Source organism: Silene latifolia, chromosome 1, assembly GCF_048544455.1.
Source record: "Silene latifolia isolate original U9 population chromosome 1, ASM4854445v1, whole genome shotgun sequence".
Lineage (NCBI taxonomy): Eukaryota > Viridiplantae > Streptophyta > Magnoliopsida > Caryophyllales > Caryophyllaceae > Silene > Silene latifolia.
In genome coordinates, this window is record NC_133526.1 from 128840553 (window position 1) to 128849448 (window position 8896).

General features: G+C 39.6%; 1 non-coding gene across 1 annotated transcript; it reads right to left on the minus strand.

Annotated features, from left to right (window-relative positions):
- Positions 1-1837: 1837 nt before the first annotated feature.
- LOC141618129 (small nucleolar RNA R71) lies at positions 1838-1944 on the minus strand. The gene has a single exon (XR_012531307.1). It is a non-coding gene; the product is annotated as a small nucleolar RNA R71 (small nucleolar RNA).
- Positions 1945-8896: the final 6952 nt, after the last annotated feature.

An 8896-nucleotide genomic window follows, 5' to 3' on the forward strand; every position in this document is an offset into this window, starting at 1 on the left:
TTGCTTGTAATGGGATTCGATCCCTGCCTCTCTTGTAACTATTATCTTAATTTTTGATATATAATATACTCACATTACACCAAAAAAAAAAATATCAATCAAATCTCTCTTCAATATTGTAATCAAGTATTAATCAAGTTTTAATCCAAGTTTTAGTTCTTTAATCTCTCTTTTGTTCATCCTTTATTTTGGGTAATTGAAGATTATTTGGGTTATTATTGGGAGATTGACAACCTCTCAATCTAGCATTCAAGTACTTCTATTATTCTTACTTTATTATTGGAATCATTAGTAGGTATAATCTCTTAATCTCTTTTTAATCATTGTTAATTACTTTCATTTATTCATCATGTTTCATATTGTTAGTATGATTGACAACCTTGCTAGCATGATCAACATGATAATGAGTGAGTAGTCTCTTAGCTAGGGTTAATGGGTGATTAGGGGAAACCAACATGGGGAATGATTCATTCTTAAATTAATATGCTTTCATGTTTTATTTGCTTGCTTATTTTGATCTCAACTCATGCACATGTTATATTTGATGAAATGCTAAGCCTATGAATCCTTGCATTTACTATCATCTCCTATCCTTTCAATGAGACTTGTAAGACATAACCCAACTCGAGTCTCATTAGACCATGCATGTTGTTGAGTAGGGAAGATTAAGTCGACTTGTAGGTGTTGTACAATCTAATCGATTCGGCTCCGGGACCCAAACTTTCCTAGGATTGTAAGATATAACCCAACTCAATCCATCACAACAATAATTGCTTGCTTATAATTTGAGAACATGTTTGTATGATCATATCCCATGATTCCCCTATGATCCCATGACACCCTAGTGCCTTTAATCAATTGTTTACACCCCTTTTTATTCATCTTGCTTGTTTATTTTCATTGTTATTCTAGTTTAGTAACCTTCTACATCAACCCAATTTGTGACACCCCTTAGACACCACTAGTTACAATAGAAATCTCATTTCAACTCCCGTCCTTTGGGATCCGACCTTTACTTGCCTCTTTACTAATTGTAGAGTTGCTTGTTAAGCTATAAATTGTGTTTTGATTCGACCGTGACCAACGACCACATCTTAATTTGTGAACACTTAGCGGGATCGTATCAAAAAATGGCGCCGTTGCCGGGGACGGTGTTTGTTTGACTTAGATTTCTTTTTATTGTTATTAGTTGTGTCTTTCTTCACCTTGAGGAAGTAAAACTCCTCAAGGTTTGTTCTAATTGTTTTTGAGTTGTTTGATATTTTGCATGTCTAGAAGGTTACAAAGTGATTTGTTACCTTTTGACCGTGAAATCGAAAGAACCTTGACGAACAATAGGAGACTTGTTAGGAGGAATTTGAGAGGTGTTGGTGAAGTTGTTCAACCCACTAGTGAGTTTGTCAATCCTTTCGCAATAGAGGGAGAAGAAAACCCATTACACAATACCCCACAAAATCCACCTACAATGCCAAAATTCTCGTCACACTCCGTACCCACCGAGGAGAATCTACCGAATGGTACTCCTACACCGCAACATCTCACCGGAAACTTTATTGCCAAGTCCGCCTTCATCCAACTAGTTGAGAGGAGCCAATTTGGGGGAATGCCTAGTGAGGATCCTCATTCTCATATGGAAACCTTTTGCGATTATTGTGATGCTATCTCTCAAACGGGCGTGACTCAAGACCAAATTAGATGGGTCTTATTTCCTTTTTCCTTAATCGGCACCGCAAAGCAATGGTTGAAGGGCCTTGATAAGGCCACCCTTGGAATATATTCTTGGAAGAAGTTGGCTCTAGCTTTCTACAAAAAATTCTACCCACCGGAAAAGACCAACATGCTAAGAGCTCAAATTACGGGTTTTAAGCAAAGGGATGAAGAGTCTTTGTATGAAGCTTGGGAGCGGTTCAAGGGAATTTGTCGCTCATGTCCTCACCATGGACTTAGCGAATGGTTTTTGGTGCAACAATTTTGGAATGGTTTATATGAAGATTCTAGGAACATTCTCAATATGGGATCGAATGGGATGTTCACCGAGGTTGATGACAACCAAACTTGGAGCAAAATTGAAGAGATGGCAATCCACAATTCACAATATAGTAGGCCTCGCAAGGCTACTAGAGGAGGAAAGTATGAAGTGGACGCCGTTACTCAATTAGGTGCCCAACTAAGCTCCCATATCGATACAATCAACTTGAAGTTTGAACAAGCTATGGCTAGACTTGAGGAGAACTCAAAATCATCGAAGCATCATGTCAATGCCATGACGGCATCCTCATCAATCCCAAGTGGGATATGTGAGAATTGTGGAACTTTGGGTCATGACCCAAGTGAGTGTAGGGGAACAACCGAACAAGTTAATGCTTTCCAAGCATATAAAAGTGGTACCCCTTATTCAAATTTTTACAATGAAAACACCAAGTTCCATCCAAATCTCTCATACAAAAGCCAAAATGTTCAAAACCCTCAAACAACATACACTCCACCACCCATGAGAAACCAAAATCAAAGACCCTTTTACAATCAAAACCAAGGTTACCAAAATCAAAATCCATACAATCACCAAAATGACCAAGGTTTTGATGTCCAAAAAGCGGTCCTCCAAATGCAAAAGAATCAACAAGAATTTTTCACCCAAATGCAAAAAGATAGCCAAGCAAAAGAAACCACCATCAACAACATTCTAGCTCACACCAAGATGTTGGAAACACAATTGACTCAACTAGCATCTTCAAGCTCACAAAGACAAAAGGGGCAATTACCACCTCAAAGTAATCCCCTAGACATGAAACGGTTAGTGCCATTCACTTGAGAAGTGGTACAAGGTATGAAGCACCGAAGAAGCAAGTTGAGGATGAAGTTGTGGAAGCTAGTGAAAAGGAAGAAATTGTGCAAAACTCCAAGGATGGAGAATCATCAAAAGAAGAAAGTTCAAAGAAAAATGAAGACAAGGCCAAAGAGAAGGAGCCCATTGTGATTAGACTTCCTTTTCCAAGTCGTCAAGCCAAGCCCAAATTTGATGATCAACTTGGAAAATTCATGGAAATTGTGAAGAATTTAGAAGTCTCAATTCCTTTCACGGAATTAATCAATCACGTTCCGGCCTATGCAAAGTACATGAAAGATATCCTCACAAAGAAGAAGTCAATCCGAAAACTTGAGACTATCGCCTTCACTAAGGTGAGTAGTGCAATACTTCAAGGGAGTTCACCTCCAAAGTTAAAGGATCCGGGAAGCTTCTCAATACCGTGTACCATTGGCGACACGACGATCAACAAAGCCTTATGTGATCTAGGGGCTAGTGTGAGTGTCATGCCGTACTCGGTAAGTAAAAGGTTGGGGATGGGAGAGCTTAAATGCACCAACATCACACTCCAAATGGCCGATAGATCGACGAAGACACCGTTAGGGAAATGGGAAGATGTCCCCGTGCGAATTGGGAAGTTTTTCATCCCGGTGGACTTTGTCATTGTTGATATGGAGGAAGATTCCAACATTCCAATCATCCTAGGAAGACCTTTCCTACACACCGCCGGTGCGGTGATTGATGTGAAACATGGAGAGCTCACTCTAGAAGTGGGAGATGAAAGCATAACTTTTAATCTTGACAAGACTATGAGAGCTCCTCGTTTGCATGAGCCATGTTTCATGATTGATCATTATAGCCGAAAAGATGAAAGGAAGAAATCAGAACTCCAATGGAGGAAGAAAATTGAAGATGCTCCATTCAAAGAGCAAGTGAATAGTAACAAGGAGAGCTTGCAAGGCTCATCAAAATCAACCAAGGAAGAAGAGGATGGCCTCATTGGCCAAGAGAAGAAATTGGGAGAGTTGTCTCCATCTAAGCAAGAGATTTTCAATGATCAACTCAATGAAGTTTGTGGTCTTTGGGACGACGAATTTGAAGGGATTTTTAATCCCTACATTGGACATGCCATCGATCATGATCAACAACAAGGGCCACGGTCTATTGAGGACCTCTACCATAATAATGAACAAGCTTTTGATTACTTCTTCAAGGTGTTGAGCAACATCAACAACACCTTGAACATGCCCCTTGACATCTCATCAAGAATGAGAGTTTGGTGGAGTCCTCCCTAAACCACCACTTGTAAATATTTCTAACTCCCTAACTTACATTTCAATTCTTGTATTGCATTTTTGTCATCTTTGGATTTTTATTTACTTTGATCAAAATAATTGTCATGTAAGAGAGAAGTGAGGGAGGGACTAACAATTTCAATTGGTGTGTAGTGCTTTACCTTAGTGTGGGGATGGCAATTGCCTAGGCTATCCATGCCTTAGTAGTGCCCCCACAATGAAGAACACAAGACTTGAAAGAAAGAATGGAAGAATGATAAAGGGAATGCGCTGTGCACGGTGGAATCAATCCATGTACATAGGGGAAGAATCCGAGCGGATTCCCAAGAATCCGCCCGTCTTATGCAATCCGAGCGTCTGCTGCGAAAAAGACGCCCGTCTTGAACGAGCTGAATTTTGAAATTTTCTTGATCATTAAAGAATACGAGCGGATTTCGAAAAATCCGCTTTGTCTGAAGAATCCGTCCGTCTTGTCGAAAGACGCCCGTCTTTGCAAATGAGAAAAACAAGCAAAATTCTCTCGGGCCATGAAAATCCGTCCGTCTTTGGAAAAATCCGCCCGTCCCGTGTTCAAGAAATCCGAGCGGATTGTACCAAATCCGCCCGTCTTTAGGCGAGTTTTTGCAAAGGTAGAAGAAGCAGAATCCGCACGGATTGAGCCTAATCCGCACGGATTGCCCCTGCAGTTTTGAAATTTTCGGTCTCTTTATAACCCCTCCCACCTTCATTCATTCATTCATTCATAAACACTACCCACAACATCAAAACCCTCATCCTCTCCATCATAAAAACAAAAACCCTCAACAACATTCACCAAAATCAAATCAAACCATCCCTCCAACAACAAATTAATCACTCCTTCTTCAACAAAAATCAAAACCAAGAACAAAATCTTCAACCTTTGAGTCGATTTTTGTTTTCATAAAGGCAAAGCCTTTCACCTTCAAATCGATTTGGGCATACTACAAATTGAAGATTTTTCACTCTTTTCTTGGTTAAGCTCATCAATGGCAAGGACTAAGGGTGCAACAAAGGCAACAAAGGCACCAAAGGCTAAGGCACTCTCACAAAGGCAAAAGGCTCTTCAAACAAAGAAAGCTTTGGCTATGGTGGTGGCAACACCAAACTTGGAAGTGCAACAACAACAACAACCTTCTATGGGACCATCAACATCTTCTACTCCGGTAATTAATCAACTTTTGCATTATCCGGAGGTAACTTTTATTTCCGATACCCATAGAAATACCTTTGTCAAGTTTGCTATGAAATCTATTCAATCCACCAAATTCATATGTAAAGATGCCTTGGAAAAATTGGGTGTTCTTGAACAAACAAAAGCCTTTTTCAATGCCATGGGGTTGAAGAAATTGTTTGAAACAAAGGAATTGACATACCCCTCCCTTGTCTTGGAATTTTTAAGTTCTTTGAAAGTCACCAAAGTTGAGAATAGAGAAAATCTCGAGTTTCGTCTAGCTAATGTTAGTAGACGCATTACCTTTATGGAATTAGGTGAAATTTTGGGTCTTAGCGATGAATTGAGTTATCTTAAGCATTATGGAAAGTATGACCCCGAGCCTCTTTGGGAGGCAATCTCCGGGAAGAAATTTGAGGATTTTCATGCATGTCGTGCTCTTTTGGTCCATCATCCGGGCATAAGAGTATGGCACAAGGTTGTGGGAAATACCATAATTGCTAGGAAAGACACCAATCATTTCACAAGACTTGATTTTATTCTCCTTGAATCGGCTTTGAATATCGGAAGAATTCACACCAAGCCTTACAATTCTTTGAGGCTCTTGGTAGAAAGATGGCTTAATGTTGATAATGGGAAGAAGGGCACGACCGTTATTGTCAATGGCGGCCTAGTCACGGTCCTAGCTAAGCACTTTGATCCTAATTTCAATATGGATAAGAAGTACAAAGCAAAGGAAGGTGGCCATCTTATTGATATGCATATTATGATTAACAAGTTCAAGTGGGTTGCTCATAACCCCCTTGACACTAAATATGGATGGTTAACTAGTGAAGCTAGATCGTTCACCTTGCCCTCGAAGATTTGTCGCCTAAGTGTCCACCGGACCAATTATCTACTTCCCCTTTCCGAAGAAGCCGAGTATATCATTCAACAACAAAAGGGTGATCTTGAAACCCCCTCCTCTTCCATTGTCATACCACCTTACCCCTTTAAGTATGAAGAGTTCAAACCAGAAGGAATTGAAATTGGGAAAGACTATGTGACTCTTCTCATGCAAGCAATGCACAAGCAAGCCCATGAAGATCGGAAAAATGCGTATTTGGCTCAATATCCACCCCTCCTACATCTAGCTAGGCAAGGACTCCTTGATCCATCTTGTCCTTTGCCTAGTTGGGCGGATAGAGAAGTCTTATTTCCGGGTGCATCTAGGGACGTGGTGGGAGACAATGAGGTTGTTGGAAATGATGAAGAAGTTGATGATAATATTGAGGAAGATGCAAGTGAAGATGGAGAAAGAAATGGTGAAGATGATGATGAACAAGATGAGGAAGAAAGTGAAGAAGTAAATGACAAGGAAAGTGGCAATGTGACCACTTCTCATGAGGGAAGTGGTGATGATGATAGCGTGATGGAAGACTAGCAAGCCTTGGAGACTCCTACACTCCCATGGTTTGTCTATATCTCTTTGTATTTTATTTAATTTTGATCATTGTCGGTTTAGTCCTAGCAACATCAAAGGACTCACACCTCGATACCATTGAGGTGCTCTTATTTTATTGTTCCCATTTGTAAAATCCAAAATGACAAACTAGTTTCATGCATAGCATAGTGTGTGCATGAACTATACCCATCCTTGGACATTAGCAATAGTGTCTCACTCGGTTTGGGGAAGTTAATGCATACGCAACGGGAGGTAATCTAAATTATCCTCTCCGTCATAACAAAAACCATGCATCATGTAGTGTAGCTTAGTATAGATTGCATTTAGTATATAAATCATGCATCATCTTTGCATAATTTCCATCATTTTGGCCATTGAGGACAATGCCCATATTAGTGTGGGGATGGGAATTCTAACATTTAACTCTTATTCAAAAAACCCATAAAAATTGAAAAATTTCAAAAATCATAAAAATTGAAAAAATTGAAAAATCCAAAAACAAGTTCATTTCCTTTGTATATATTGTCTTGTATATATTGTGTTTGTTTTATCCTTGTTCACATTCATTGACTACGCCACATCCGAGACATGAGGATATTGAAGACCGCATGGTATGATCTTTCCAATCTCCTTTTTCCTCTTTATGTTAATGACTATGTGGCTTTATTTTGATTGATGCGGTATAACAATGTGAATCTAAGACTTGCATTTAGATTATATGTCATATTAGTTGGTAGAATCATTTGCATTAGAATGTTTATATGTTAGTTGCATCATGGCATGTAGTTGCATGTTAGAAAAATTTTGTGAAACCGTCTATTTGGGAAGCTTGACAAGTGTATATAGGCCCTAATAGATGCTTTTTCTTCTTAAGACTTTGCTTGTTAGAATGCTTGTAAAACACCCTAGGATGTGTCATGCTAGTATCCTTTGACCCATGGTTTAAGGCCGAGTCAAGAGTACCTTGTGGTGTGATAACTCCTTGGTTACCGTTTATTCCAAGGTGACCCTTGAAACCATGCAACCATCATTCATCCATGTTTTACCACATTTTTGTCATCAAAGAGAATGGGCACAAAAATTGTTCAAATTTGAGTTCAATGAAATGAAAAGTGAAAGAAAGTTTGCAAAAATGCATCAAATGAAAAGAGGAGCAAAAATAGAACTCCTAAGCTTCAAATACAAGGCACCCTCGTTACTAATTGGGGTGACTTTGAAAATGTTCAAAAAGAAATGGCAAAGAAAGTGTTCTCAAATGTCAAATGCCACAAGAAATTGGGGGGAAAAACAAAAACAAAAGCAAACTCCCAAAAGTTAAACTCAAATATCTATTGATCCCTTTATCCACCGTATCCATTTTTGTGCATGGTAGAGAGGGGACGACCCTTCTTCTTGTCTAGGCAAGAGGGGGAATTCCACGATCCTCCAGTGTTTCTAACACCATAGGGAGTCTACTCTTGACAAAAGCATTTAACGATTGAGGACAAAGGTACCCTAGCTTGACACAACTTGGAGGTGATTTATTGGTATCCTTCTAGGCTTAGTAGTTTGAACAAATTGCATCTATGAAGGATTGTGTACCCTTGAATTGCTTCCCTTGTAGGTAATTTCCGCCACTTAGATGAGGAAAGTGGCTATTCTTTTTGTAGATGCATCCATTATGTGTTTTTGTGTGCTTAATGTTTGGATGTGTCGCCATTTTGGCAAGACCCACCTTGCCTTGCAAGAAGGCATCCTACCTCATGGTTGTCTTGTTGTGAGTTGAAGGGGCGGAGTGAGACCCGCTAATTGTCTCATATCGGCTATATTATTAGGATAGGTTAGTATTGGTCCTAGTCTTTGTCACCTCTTTACTCGGGATGAGCAAAGGTTCGGTTTGGGGACTAATAGAGCACGACAAGCATGAAAGCTCACAAATTTCTTCCCGGAAATTGCCTCCCAAAGAGGAGCGGGGTCATATTTTTCGGGCATCTTATGATAATATGGTGTATCACTAAGGCCTAATGCTTTACTCAAAACATCAAAGGTGATGCGCCTATTCACATTGGCAAGGCGAAATTCGATGTATGTTCTAGTCTCTACCTTAGTCACTTTCAATGAACTTAAGAATTCCAAGGTAAGGGAGGGGTATGTCAATTCTCTTGTAGTAAACAATTTTC